At 36.5% G+C, this 14,935-nt stretch overlaps 1 long non-coding RNA gene across 1 annotated transcript; it reads left to right on the top strand.

The window, feature by feature from the left end:
- The first annotated feature begins 6,548 nt into the window (after window positions 1-6,548).
- Window positions 6,549-9,040, top strand: LOC140158266 (uncharacterized). The gene is made up of 3 exons (XR_011859747.1): window positions 6,549-6,670; window positions 8,075-8,212; window positions 8,960-9,040. It is a non-coding gene; the product is annotated as an uncharacterized lncRNA (long non-coding RNA).
- Window positions 9,041-14,935: the final 5,895 nt, after the last annotated feature.

Below are 14,935 nucleotides of genomic sequence, written 5' to 3'. Positions count from 1 at the left end.
TAGAAGAAGCGCTCAACTCCACTATTCTACAAAAATGAGTTAGAGCCAGCATTTTGCTGCTAGCAGACAGTTCTTTCTTGTGTGAGAAAGAAGGGCTCAAATCCACTTTCTAAAATAGTCTTCCAAGCAGGCCCGTACGCAGGGGGGGTGCGGGGGGTGCGACGCACCCCCCAAATTTGGAAAAGTATACAAAAAGTCCAAAAATTTCAGAATTTGCGAGCGTAGCGATCCAAAAAATCAGGCTTTTTACCCTTTTTTGGACAAAAAAGGTCCAAATGTTAGGAAGAAAGTCCACTTTTCACAAAATTTGGAAAAAAAAGGTCCACTTTTTCAAAATCAGCACCCCCCCAAATGAAATCCTGCGTACGGGCCTGCTTCCAAGTACACTTAATCATGGTTTCCATGGCAGAAAAGGCCCAACTCAATGGAGTTGGGCCTTCCACAAATATTGGGTATATTGTGGAAAAGGCCAAACTTCGGCTCATATTAAAATCTGTACGATTGTCATGGAAACATATATCATTTCCCATGTATATAATAATGAATATTCATGTATTAAAGGTCTTCCTGAATATGAAAACATAATTTTTCAGTATATTATTGAAGAAGGTTGGAAGATTAAGACCATGACTTTCACAGGAGTGTATACATTTTAACTGAAGTAGCCAATACAAGATTAGTTTTTACTTGCGGTAATATTATAGATCTGAACCTATTTGATTTATATATATTTTTCCTAAATAACAACCAGACACGGTAGTTTGATTTTTCTTTGGAAATAGACAATACCAACAGACATAACACTAATATACACATATATATTTGTTAGCTATTTTCAACATAGATTTTAGTTTCTATATCAAATTATTCATCTTTTTTAGGCTTTTAGGGGTAATTTTTAATTTTAATCTATAAACTGTACGTTTGTATGAAAAATGAGGGCGGTATTTACATATAAATATTATAAGCCTGTAAAATTTTCTTTGGCTTATCCTAAACGTTAGGTTTACAATCTTACGAATGTACCTTCGAAGGACTACCAATGTTACCTCGACGTGTTTGGACTACGTGGATTTCCTAGACGTGTATTCAGCTGTAAAGAATGTTCTAAGAGGACGTTATTGCGGAAATTTATTCAACCTTAAAGTAAATTCTAAGTCAAATGATGTCATCGTGTCCTTTAGTATTGGCGAGCTCTCTGCAAACATGCCTAAAAAGATTGGATTTGATATTTTGTACAAAAGTAAAGGCAAGTAACAGTGTGCAGTGCACTGTCCAACAAAAATCACACTTTTAATTTGTGTAAGATCACAAAACTTTCGTTACGTTAACCCTTACTCTTACACATAAGAGCTTTATATCAAGGGAATTTTGCTGAAGGTTGTGGATCTGAAAATAAATCTTCATATTCTAATAGATGAGTTGACTCATGCCCGCGAATCATCGCAATTTCCTTTGTTTTTGCCTATAATATATGCGCGCGCATCATAATTTGTTCAAGGCCCGTGCTTTTAAAACTCTCACCACATCAAAATAAGGCTATTGAACAGTGAAGTGGTTGTATGCAGTTCTCGCCATCATATCGTTATACCAGTCCTTTACCTTCCTTTGTCATCTCATCTATATATAGAGAGAATCTTTATACTCAAATTATTATTGCCCCCTTTTATACCATTAGATTGTTCATTCGGTGATTGTGAAGATACTGAATGCGGAAATAGAGACATCATAACAGGCAGCCAAGGCAATCTCTCTACGCCAAATTTTCCTCTAAGCTTACCTCCTTTTTCCCAATGTTCATGGATGATCACTTTATCGACTGGCTATATCGAACTGGAGTTTACAGAATTTTCAATCAGCTATTTAGCAGAGACTGGTCATTGTATAGATGCTCTGTTGGTGACCATGATGTCGAGCGTTAATGAACTCTTGAATGACGATGTTTGGGAGTATTGTGGTGATATACATCAGCCACTGATCATATCATCTACATCTGCTTTAACTGTCGAATTCCGAACTGGTTTAGATTCAGAATCTCAGGGCTTTCGTGCAAGATACACATCCACAGGTATGTAGCCTATATTTAGTACAAAATATTGCGTTTCCGTGTACTTCAAAAATGTAACGGGTTTCTTTTTACTGCACCTATGTGCCTGGGTTTTTATTGCTTGGTTATATTATTATAGTGTGTGGTATGTGTATTGCGGTGGAAATTGACTTAGCTTGCAAGTCTCTGTACTGTTGTTGTTTAATGGTTTATGGAACGATGTGAACCGTAGTGGTCAGCCACAAACTGTAAAGTGTGCTGAGGCTTGTGGATCAATGTCTGGGCGTTGTGCCTGTGTGTAGCGCACTATAAATCACTGCGCTTTTTGTAGTGATAATAAAATATCATACAAGTACACGACACGCATATATCTTTTTGCTAGGAAGCCCGAGGTCTGAAAAGTCTACATTAGTGTCATGGCCGGCTACGAGAGCCAATTAAGAATTGAAATCGTAAATAACCCCGATTTAAGTTACTAAAATGCAGCTTTCCGTCGGCTTCTTGGTTTATACATTTTCAAAAGTAGTCAGATTTGTTGACCATGTACTGACAATAAAATGTTGTATTACAGATGTTCCTGGTTGTAGCGTAGGACGTCCTTCATGCCAAATGTGTCGTCGCACTTGCCTCGCTAACCACGCTGTCATTGCTTCCTGTAATTACCCCAATCCATATCTACCAAACACCGATTGCATCTTCGTCATTCGTACCAAAAAAGGTACTTACACAACTTTGACGTTCCAGGATTTCGATGTGCCGGGTTTATCCGATTGCCAAAGAGATGGCGTGACGATATTTGATGGATATGTGGAAGACGATATTGTAATTGGAGTGTTTTGTAACTCCAAACCTCCAACTAAGATAATACGATCGAGTTTCAATGTAATGACAGTGTCCTTGTTAACATCTGACAATGAGAAACGTGGAAGAGGATTTCTGGCAGAATATCGGGGATTGACTTTTGATAACTACATAATTGAGTCCAGGAATACGTCAGGTAAGAAATGCAATGTAACAATTTTTTGACAGGTTAAAGCCTAATTAACAGTTCCTCACCGTAATAATTGCCGATAGCATATTTGATCTCGGCAATCTAATTCTATTATGTAATATAATAATATAAATTATATATGTGACCTGCCACCACGAAATGAGCGTAAAGTCTCAAGTTGGGAGTTTAGAGACATCCTGGCTTCTCATTTGATGTTCTTTGTTTGCTGCGCTCCTGTACAAGCCATACGACCTTCGTGAATAGCCCATTGTGCCCCCATTCACAAAGGACATACAAATATACTATTGGCTTGAACAGGTGCGTGTGAACCAACGAACACCAACTCAGCAGCAAGGACGTCTCGAAATTACCAAGTTGCGACTTAACGTTCATTTAGTGGTTGCAGGTCACATATTTGGCATAGTGATATAATATCTTAAAACATATATCTTTATGATTTGGATATCTTGATGTCTTGATTACTAATATCATGAATCTAATCATAATGAAATAGCCGCATCATGCAAACCTCTCCAACCTGAATCTGCAAAAATAATTTAATTGATATTCTTCTGTCTTAGAGCAAGATGAATGCCCGTATGGAAATCAATGGAAAGCTCATAATGGATTCTGTTATCGTGTATTCCAACACAATACGATGCTCTCATGGACCGAGGCCAGACGGGCATGTGAGGATATTGAGGAGGGAACACACCTCGCTAGTATCAGAGACCAAGACGATATGGATTTGATTCACAAGCTTCTTGTAGATATCTATGTGAAGACCAATACGACGGCAACCTATATTGGTAAGACTAAGATCAGCAGTCGGGTATAATGAAATAGAGAGACTGCGATTTTCCAAACGTATGTATCGAACGTACGTTGAATCTATTCAAAATCACTCTCCTGTGACGGGATTTTGAATAGATTCCACGTATGTTCGATACTACGTTTGAAAATCGCAATCTCTCTAATAACACGGCAAACACTTTGCATTCTGCGTATAATTTGCAACTCCGATAATCCCTTCAAAATTAGGCACCGCCAGTCCATCACGGGCTCCATATCTACATTATTTTGCTTAAACTTGTAAATACGTATTCATTCGTAAATGATAGTGTCATTAATTTTGCGTTCTTTTGGCAGGATTATTTTGACAAATAGTCAGGAACTTTTTTCCTACGCTTGTTTTCCTATGAGTGTTTACTTCGACACTTGCCACGATACACCTGTTTAATTCACAAAAGCTCAGTGGCAGTTGAGATGTCATTACAATTATCCTCTGTCTTGACACAAAGGCTAACAATAAAATTGTTCACATGATTGGTTAGGAGTGACCTTCTTTTCCTTGATTTTTATCTTTAAATCTATTTCACTCTTTTCTTTCCATTTACATGCTAATAATATAAGATTTTTAACCCGGCTTGAGCATTTTGTTTAAAAGCCTGATCATATCAGGACCCACGCGTGTTTCCGCACGTCTATAAGGCCAAACAATACTAGTTATACCAGTTTCCTCTTTAGTGTTACGTTATTTTTGGGTAAAACAATGAGATACCGTAAATATGTAATGTAATACGCCTTAGTTAGAGTGTAAACCTCGTGCACAAATAACGGACTCTTGTTTTACTAATTACGCAAAGTTTTCTGTCATTTTAAATCAGGATTGCATCTGGGAAATGCGCGGTACAATTGGGTCGATGGACGTCCTTTGAGTTTTACTGATTGGTTTGTTCCGGAAAGGTAGTTATGATATTAGCTGATATTCAACATCTCAGGTTTAATATTACTGTTTTGATACTAAAGCTGCTATTGGGCTATTCCATTTAAAATCCACACTACCCCTGTGGAAGATTTTGGAAATATCTTCCACAGAGGGAGTATGAGTTTCGATTAGAATAGACAATTGGGTAGCTTCCATTTGAAATACTCACTCCAGTTGTAGAAGATATAGGTAAAGCCATAATACAGGGGGAGTATGAGTTTCAAAATGATTAACCATGAACAATTACATTTTAAAAACATCCTCCCCATATGGAACATATTTCCAAAATCTTCCACAGGGGTAGTGTGGATTTCAACTGGAATAGCCCATTTATCTTTGAACTCTGACATGTTGAATACCAAGTGTCATTTTTCATTTCAGATTAATGGATTGGCCATCGCGTCAGCCTGACGGTGGAATGTTAGAAAAATGTTCTATTTATTATTTAGAAAGCATTTATTCTACCAGCAATTGGCGCGATATTCCCTGCGCATCATATGAAACGTCTCAATATATCTGTATCGCCCCAGCTATGTCAAAGAAAGGTAATGCACTTCTGGTACTTTATTACATAGAAAAGTGACAGATGCTTTACAAATGGAAACTGTTTACTGCTTAATATTATACCGATTGGGTAATCCAATAATGTTTGATATCACTTACCCTGGAAATGTACAATATGCCTTGCAACAGCAGCCTACCATCATTACCATGTCGCCCATCTATAGTTAACCAGTTGTTTGATGGCATGTAGAACTGTATTCATTTTAAAGCAAAGTTGAACACTGATGGCGCTATTTATCTTAAACCTTCTTTGCATCTTTACAAGTGGTAGACACTTATATAATGACATTAAAACATAAAAATGAGTAACATATAGCAAGGACATTTTCAAACTAATTTTTATCATAAAATGAAAGGAATAACACATTATTGGGCTAAATTAAATTTAAAATATACGTAAATAACGCCCTCACTTTTCACACAAATATATACAACTTATAGAATTAAAATTACCACAAAAAGGCAGAAAAAGATGACCATTTTGATAAAGGAAAAAAAAGTTCAAAATATCTCAAATATACATGTTTATATTAGTGTCATAGTGGTATTTTAAAGATCTGAAATTGAAAATTATGTAATGTTTTGTTATAACCATTAATAAATGATCACATCAAAAAACCGTGAGTTGTCCGTTTGGGTCAATCAGATACTTGAAAGATTCTGCAAATTTGCCTTCTCATAAGTAAAATTGAATCATTTGAATGATATGCACAGATGAGACCCAGCTCGACCTCATAGTTTAATAAATGTGGATTTTTTTTTATATATAAAACGATCAAACTTTTGAATAACATAACAATCGGTATAGCCTATAAAATATCATGTATAATATTAAAATAATTATATTTCAAACAACTTTTGGAATATATTTTAAATATGTTTATATTTCTGTTTCGCTTACTTTTTAGGTATTCAATACATAGCTGACCCTCTATCTAATGGTATGTATTCAATTGACATATGCTTCTCTATTTTTACATATTTTAATATGTAAAAAATAGAGAAAAGTAAAAGTAACGTTTGATCAATAAACTCAAATGCATGTTATAACTCGGCTATGTGTGAATGTGTGAGATCACAGACCTTATTTCTAAACAAAGGGTCGCAACGCGGGTACTTTGTAATTCCTTGCTTTACTGAAGTTTTAGTCTCTTAATCATTACATTTCATGCAGGATCAAGTACATCATGCAGCAAATCTATGTTCCAATGTTGGTCATCCGGTGAATGTATTCAACAACTGTTTGTGTGTGATCAAATTCAGGATTGCAAAGATAACAGCGATGAACAGAACTGCACCGGTATGTTGATATGATTATTTGCTTACCTGTCTCTTTATTTATTCATTTTCCTCCTTCCTAACTTTCTTTGCATCTTTGGTTTGCAACCCACTTATATAGCTATGCAGAACCTTAACATACTTTGCTATTTCAAAGGTTGTACCACACCGTTTATTTGACATATATATTGGAACTCCATTAGTTGCAAGTCCTCACTATGGGAGTTTCCAGCCTCAACCATACCGGGCTTGCGGCCTTGATGTTTTAAATATGTCACATAAAGGGTATCGTACAACCAGTACAGCTTTAATTCATATATGATAAGATGGAGATTTTGACACATTCGGAGCATTCTGAAACAATATCTGTAGGATGACCTTGAACCTTAGTTACTAAACTATTACCCTTAGATGGGCAAACTATAACTTTAAGAATTTATTCTTATGACTGTAAGTTGATAATTAAGTATGTCTTATTACAATTTTGGAGCATTTCCTATTTTTGATCTCCGTATAAAACCTTTCCCCCTTATTTTACATGTTCCACAAGCCATATATATTATTATATATAAACTGAGCTCAAAAAGAAACTTATAATTTTTCACAAGGTCGTATCTTAAAATCCTGTTCATCAAAATGAACCAAAATTACGCACAGGTTTCCCTCAATCCTCAATACTCTAAACACATGTCAGTAACCAAGCAGTTATCCAACTGACACAACAGCAAAATGCACCTATATGGAATAGCTTCCTGGACCACATTCACAGCCCAATAATTGTCGCCCAGCACAAGAAATCTGTGAGAATGATTACAAGATCCTTGCACAGGTGATAATTCCCAAAAAGTAAGTGGAATAGTAAGGAACAAGACCTCTTTCTTGAAGAAAGTGCGTGAAAAGCAGAACGCAACACCGTTTCATCATCTATGCAAGGATCTTGTCTTACAGATTTCTTATGCTGGGTGCCAAATATTGTGCTGTGAAAGTGGTCCAGGAAGCTGTTCCGTGTCATTGCATTTTGCTGTTGTGTCAGTTGGACAACTGCTTGGTTACTGATATGTGTTTTGAGTGGAGTATTGAAGTAACCCAGTGTGTAATTTTGGTTCATTTTGATGGACAGGATTTTATGATATGACCCTGTGATTCACAAGTTGTGAAAAATTATAAGTTTCTTTTTGAGCTCAGTTTATAATAAATGGCTCATCATTAAGTGTTCACAAAGGCAAAAGTGTTGCTGAAACGTACACAAAGTAAGTGCAATTTCTGGATCAGATATCAAGAACTTTGGTTTTTTGAGTTTACTCTACCATATCTACCGACCAACCAATAAATGGTATACTTTTAATATGTATGTTATTCTGTGACATTTTCTCTGGCAATTAGGGCAAAGCATTTCTATGATTATGTAAATTTCACTTTCAAATAGACCATATGGATGAAATATTGGGCATGTCAACGTGTCAACCAGGCTGGTTTAAGTGCGAGATTGGTGATTGTATCCACGCATCGTACTGGTGTGATTTTACCGCGCATTGTCTTGACGAATCAGATGAACTGCACTGTGGTAGGTCTAATTATTGTCTATTAAATGTATAGAACATCCTTTTAAAAAGTTTAAAATCAACCTCTACTACAAGCATCAGCAAAACCGACAAAATAACATAGCTTTATTTGTGGAATTTAGTAGAACGTCAACGAGTAGCGTAGCCAGGATTTTAGTGTGAGAGGCAAAGCCAAATTGTCGTCCTCATTTGTCCCATTTTAGTCATTTTAAGGACTTTCTTTGCCCGTCCCCTCTTGGCTCCCCCTTAAAACTGTTTCAAACAATTTGCTCAACAAATGCAGAGATATTTTTTTCCTCACTACTTTCGCTCAAGGTTTTATTTCTCTTGATCACGCATTACGGCTCAAATCATCGCCATTCCCGAGAAACTCCAACATCGGGTTTCGCGGAAAAGTGGACCCTTTTTTTCAAAATTTGGCCGTTTTTGGACTGGGGGCAGATTTGGACATTTTTGGACCAAAAAGGCATAAAAAACCTCTATTTTAGCATTTTAGCACCCCCCCCTCAGCTACGGGCCTGCCTGTGAAGCTGGCCGTCGGCCCATACCATACAGGCGACGAAATTATTCTAGATTTGTCAAGCATGTCTGAAAATACCATAACAAACTATTTTATGGTTTAAAAATTTGCGTAGACTGGTAATAATTGTAATAATCATCTGTATCTTTGTAACTCTCTATTATAGTTTCTACATTATTATGGTTAATATAATACTCTATATTTTCGCATGATTATTTTTACACCCCAGGGCGACCAAACTGTACATCGGATCAGTATCGGTGTGCTAATGGGGAATGTATTGATGCATCAAAGAGATGTAATCTTATCGCAGACTGTAAAGATGAGACGGATGAACACGACTGTGGTAGCTACCTATACTCCTCCTTATTTGTCTTCTCTCTCAGACACCCCCCCCACAGACACACACCCGCCCTACCCATCGGCCACAAACACATACCTCTACACCACTGTTGTTTGATGTGATCATTTTTTATTTTTCTAACAAAACATAATGTTCAAATCTAGACATTAACAATGCCAACAGCTATCACAAACTGATATAGCTTTTTCTGCTTTTTGTGATAATTGTTATTCTATAAAGAGTACATTTGTGTGCAAATTGAAGGCGCTATTTACATATATTCTAAATCTAAATTAGCCAAATAATATCAGTTATGCCTTATTTTTCATGATAAAAAGTTTTTTGAAAATTCCCTTGTCATTTGTTAGTCTTTTTGCTGATGTTCTAATACCATTTTACAAGTGTCTACCCCTTGTATAGATGCAAACAAGATTTAAGATAAATAGCGCCATCATTGTTCAATTTTTCTATAAAAATGACTCGGTTTTACATGCCATCAAACAACCGTGACACGTCCTATATACGTAGTTTTGAAACGAGGTATTGCATGATCTTGAGTGTAGTTTTCGTTTTATTGTACATCAGACAAGTCTGCAGACGGTTTTCAATGTTATGATGGCATGTGGATACCATTACGAGCATTCTGTGATGGCCATCGGGATTGCTCAGGGAAAGCATGGGAGGATGAACCCATTAATTGCCGTAAGTTAAGCGGGTGATTGTTATGTGTATTGTCTAGTGTTGAAGTTCAAAAGAAATAGCATTAAAGGTCCGTGACCCGATCGACAGCATCATCCCCCCGATATTTTTCATTGTTGATGAGGTTTTGGTATCACATGATAGATACTATTTTTCTCATTACTATCCTGAAATTTGACGCTCCAAGTCGATGTATTTCCGGAGAAATCATGAATCACAGCGGTTTTTACAGGTTACCAGTTTGTAAATACTAAAACTTCGTCGGAATTGTGGGGACGGAATTAATTGCGAATCATCAGTCTCCTCAACAGCTACTTTGGTTTCGCGTCATACACATTCTGTTAAAAAAGCGAACAACACTAACTGCTGAGGAGACGGTACGCCGTATATAGTTATACAATTCCAAGATGGACGAAGTGGGCGATTTAGCTCAATCGATTAGTGCGTTGTGTTTTACCCGAGAGATACCCGGATCAAAATCCGGTATCGGAAGTTTCTTTTTCCTCTCCATTTTTAACCCAAACTTTTTATATTCATTTGAAATGTACATATTGCAAGGGGAAATTATTTTTTGTTTCCTTTTTTTCTGAAACGGAACGAAAAAAACAAATATTTTCCGTTCAATACGGGCCGGGCATTGTACAGCATTGTCGTCATACGAACGGGAATTGTTGTTGTTGCTTGCCTGCCCATAATGCAATTCACGTATACCAAGGTATTGGATTGCAAATTTGGCTATTTATTCACATTTACGCTGAAAATGCTCTCGTTTTCTCACAAAGCAGCATAAAGGGGCAATATTTGATATTATTAAGTAATTTTAAAGACAATCCATATCCAAAACCAATAGGGTTACCCCCTTTAACAAGATAATATTACAATATGGATTGAAAAATTACCATCATCGTCGTCTTTCACATCAGTATCATGATCATCAATACGAAGAAACTCAACAACGCCCCATAGAAATCACTTAAAAAAATAGTTGGGCCCTGAATCGGAGGCCAACTACTATCTTGGCGCCAACCCATCAGCGCTATCACACTGATAGCAGCTGTTAATGCCTTGCATAGTTCAGACATAATGAAAAAAAATACACGGTTCCCTCGGGTTCTCATTAGCTCTTAAGCAAGCAACACTTCGAATGTAAACTTTCCAGGCGCCGGATTTCCGGGGACACATAACCTTGCAAAAATCAAGCAGATGCATTGTACAAGCTAAGACGTGTAATTAAAATTTCCTTAATATTTTGACCATGCCTATTAGCAGATACTTCATGTGGTGTTAATCATATTCGTTGCAAGAATGGGGCATGTGCAGATATGAAATACCTATGTATGCATGGATTTGACCAATATGGCTACGCATTGGGCTGCCGTGATGCAACTCATCTGGAAAACTGTGGTAGGTTCAAATCTGAAAATAAACATAGATTCAGAAATCTACACTATATCACACATGTGTCATTATTTGTGCAATTATGAATATTTATCAATGTACACTACAAGATTCCTATTGAGGTCGCCTGCACAGGTACATCGTCGCCAAGGTCACTTGGCTGGTACTGTGCAGTGCAGTACCAGTGGTAGTAACAGGGCAGTACCGCTGCTGGTCAGTACCAATGGTAGTAACAGTGCAGTATCACTGCTGGTGGATCCAGTAGCAGCATTGGTACTATGTAGGTACTTTGTGTGCACCAATCAGGTACCTTGGCAACAGTGTGGCCTGCTCTGTGCAAGCGGCCGCAATAAGAACCTTGTAGCTAGCCACTAGATATTAATTCTTTATGCGGTCCTCCGACGGATCTCTGAGAGTCATTTTTTAAGTTTTGTACTAATTTAACTGTACCAATGGGCAACTAACACTTCATTTTTAAGTAAAAAATTATTGGTTTGATCAAGTCCTGTAAATTCTTTCTGAAACTAATGTTTGCCTTTCGGTATTATTATAAGTATTACTTCTATGCCAATATAATAAATATATAAATGTAAATATATATAAATATTATAAATATTATTCATATAATCATGTATACCGGTATTATCTATAAAGGTGATTTCAACTGCTCTGAGGACACATTGAAATGCCCAGGCTCTTACTGCATTGACATTCAACATCGATGTGATGACGTCATGGACTGTCCTAATGGTGAAGACGAAATGGGATGTGAACAATACACCTGTCCTGGATATTATCAATGCCGAGGGCAAAGTTTCTGCTTATCACAGGAAGATATATGTGATGGAATTCAACAATGCCCTGATGGAGATGACGAAATGTTCTGTGGTAAGAGGCTTAGGCAAGGCCAGTATAGATGAGTTGACTTCTGACGCCAATGCCTGGCAGTATGGCCACGCATCATCACAATTTCCATTGTTTTTTGCCTGGCAGTATGCGCACACATCATATTTTGTTCAGGGCCCGTGTTTTTAAAACTCCCGCCACATAACAATAAGGCTATTGAACAGTGTAGTGGTTGTATGCGGTTCACTCAAGCATATCAATATACCAGTCCCTTTCCTTTGTTGATAAACATTGAGGTCAACTCATCTATAAAAAATCGTATCAATAACAACTACACATTTCCAATATTTTCCGTGACTAAGAAGATATCATCGCCAGAATACCCGAATGAATCATCTATTATTAAGAATAACATTGAGTATTTTGACACTTTGCATGGTTATAAAGTTTGTTTTGTTTGAACTTAGTTCACATAGACTTGGCGTTTGCTTACGTCCAACCATCAAATTAGAGCAAATACCAGAGAAACAGAAATCTTATCTCATCATGTTGGGTTTTTTTCTCTCATAGAACAAACTTGTTTGGATGGATGCACATGTATTGGGCTTTCCTTCGAATGTGAAAATATTGCTTGGGATTCCAATATAGCTGCCATGATTCCAAAAGATATTCGCGTCTTGTAAGTCTGTACTCTGGTCTATTTTAAGATACTAGAGAGGTTGCGATTTCCAAACGTAGTACGCCCCTAGATCTATTCAAAATCCCGTCACAGGATAGTGGTTTTGAACTTTGTGGACGTATGATACATACGTTTGTAAATCGCAAGCTCTCTATCGTAGGCCCGTAGGTCTGTTCAAAATCCTGTCACATGAGAGTGGTTTTGAATAGATGTACGGGCGTATGATACGTACGTTTGGAAATCGCAAACTCTTTATTTAAACTAATCGAAATGTGAAGTTTCAAAAACAAATAAGTATGATCTGTTAATATTGCAGATGCTTTTCTATTATCTCACATTGTTCCTCAGAATACTCTCTAATATAGTCGCATCTTCATCTCGACGTAGACGATCAGTTAATGCGAACGGTAATAAGACTATATCAGATATTATGTTCTTACGCCTCAAAGATTACGTGTACCTCGCAAGATTGTAAGTATTTGATAAATATTCTTACATTTGGGGACAAAAGTCACAATTTCATCGGTTATAACCTGAAAGCGACGGTTTCTGACCACTACATTAAATATCATTCCTGATTAAGAAAATAGTTGGCTTAGTCTAGTACCGAAGCGTAATATCTTACAAAGTCTAGTTATACGCATTTTCTATCACTTCGAATTTCAGAGATTTATCCTACGACGGCATCGAACGGATTTTACCAAATATATTTTTATCATCTGAAAATTTGTTACAATTGTAAGTACCATGTATATTACCATGTATTTCTCGAGATCTATAATACCTGTCTTCATTACAGAAATTACATTGCATTATATATTACTGCTTTTATGATTCCAATATCTTCAGTAAGTGCAGCTTGATCTTGGTGGCACTATTTTGATGGCAAGTGATTCAATTTAGATATTACACCTGTATTAAATTCGGGTATCAGTTTTGTAAGTTTCATAATGTTGTAAACATATTTTTAAGTTATTCTATAAAATTTGACTAAGATTCTTATTCTCATTTCGATCATTCTTTAGAGTTTTAAAAGGGAACAGCATAAAAACGTTAGCGAGTGATGCTTTTCTTGGTCTGCGTCAGCTACAACAATTGTAAGTCCGAAAGGTATTTATTTGTATCTGCTCTTCATTACAGACCAGGTCTATTTCGTATGTTCCAAAATCAGTCGTTACTTATAGTAACTGCCGAATCTTTAGTTCTTGGTTATTACTTCTTAATAGTCACAGGGTGATATAGAAATTGTTATTTACACTTTCAGTAAAACGATACTTAAGTAATTAATATAAGTATGTAAATAAACGTACTAAAAGTATTGCTTTCGTTGTAATTTCATTTGCATTCCAGAGACATCTCGGACAATCCAATAACCATACTTGAGACGAATATATTTCTGGAGATGATAAATCTTATGATGCTGTAAGATATTTTGTTTGCCTATACAACTTTGTATTAAAGCCAATGCCTTCTACATATAGACGAATGCAATTTCATGCATTCCTACACCTCAATGGCAGCTATGGCTGGGTCCCCCCTTAGGTATATCCCACCTAAAATGTGAAATGATGTGGCCTTGGCAGGGATTTTAAACTGCATTCCATCACCCGTGTTACACATAGACAAAATGCCCAATTGGGCAGTAACAACACCAGTTTGGTGCAGACTGGACTCAGTAATGGCCGACTGAATTCTGACCATCACTTGGCTTGTTGGATTAGTCCCGGATTCGTCTATAGCGTGAGAAAAGTAATATGCACTTTATTAAAAAATTTCATGAATGTTCTTTATTGATGAACCACCCTTCCCGTAATAATATACAAAAAGGAAACTCTAGGTATTTGGATTTTCGTCCTGAAGAGGTCAATCACATGTTTATATGTCTGGAGACAAATTCTCTTAGAATATTATAAACTAGAACATCCATCGTTTAGGTCTTGTGAAACATATTACGTTTATACCTTGAAAGCGTTGACATTCATAATGCGATTCATTATATTTACAGTGATATGAGAAACACGAAGCTCGTGAAGTATGAAAGTGATATATTTGTGGACACTCCAAAGCTGGAATTCTTGTAAGCTTTACTTTTTAGATCTAAAAACTTATATTTTTCTGTCTTAAATATTAAAGCTTCGATATTTCGTGATTTAAAAAACATTATATAAACCGCGTTTATGAAATTCCTTTAAGGTTAGCAACTATTTAAAAACTGTTGCGATTTGGTAGTTCACAGCATC

This window comes from Amphiura filiformis, chromosome 8 (genome assembly GCF_039555335.1).
Source record: "Amphiura filiformis chromosome 8, Afil_fr2py, whole genome shotgun sequence".
Classification (NCBI taxonomy): domain Eukaryota; kingdom Metazoa; phylum Echinodermata; class Ophiuroidea; order Amphilepidida; family Amphiuridae; genus Amphiura; species Amphiura filiformis.
This window is presented reverse-complemented; position numbering and strand designations above follow the sequence as displayed.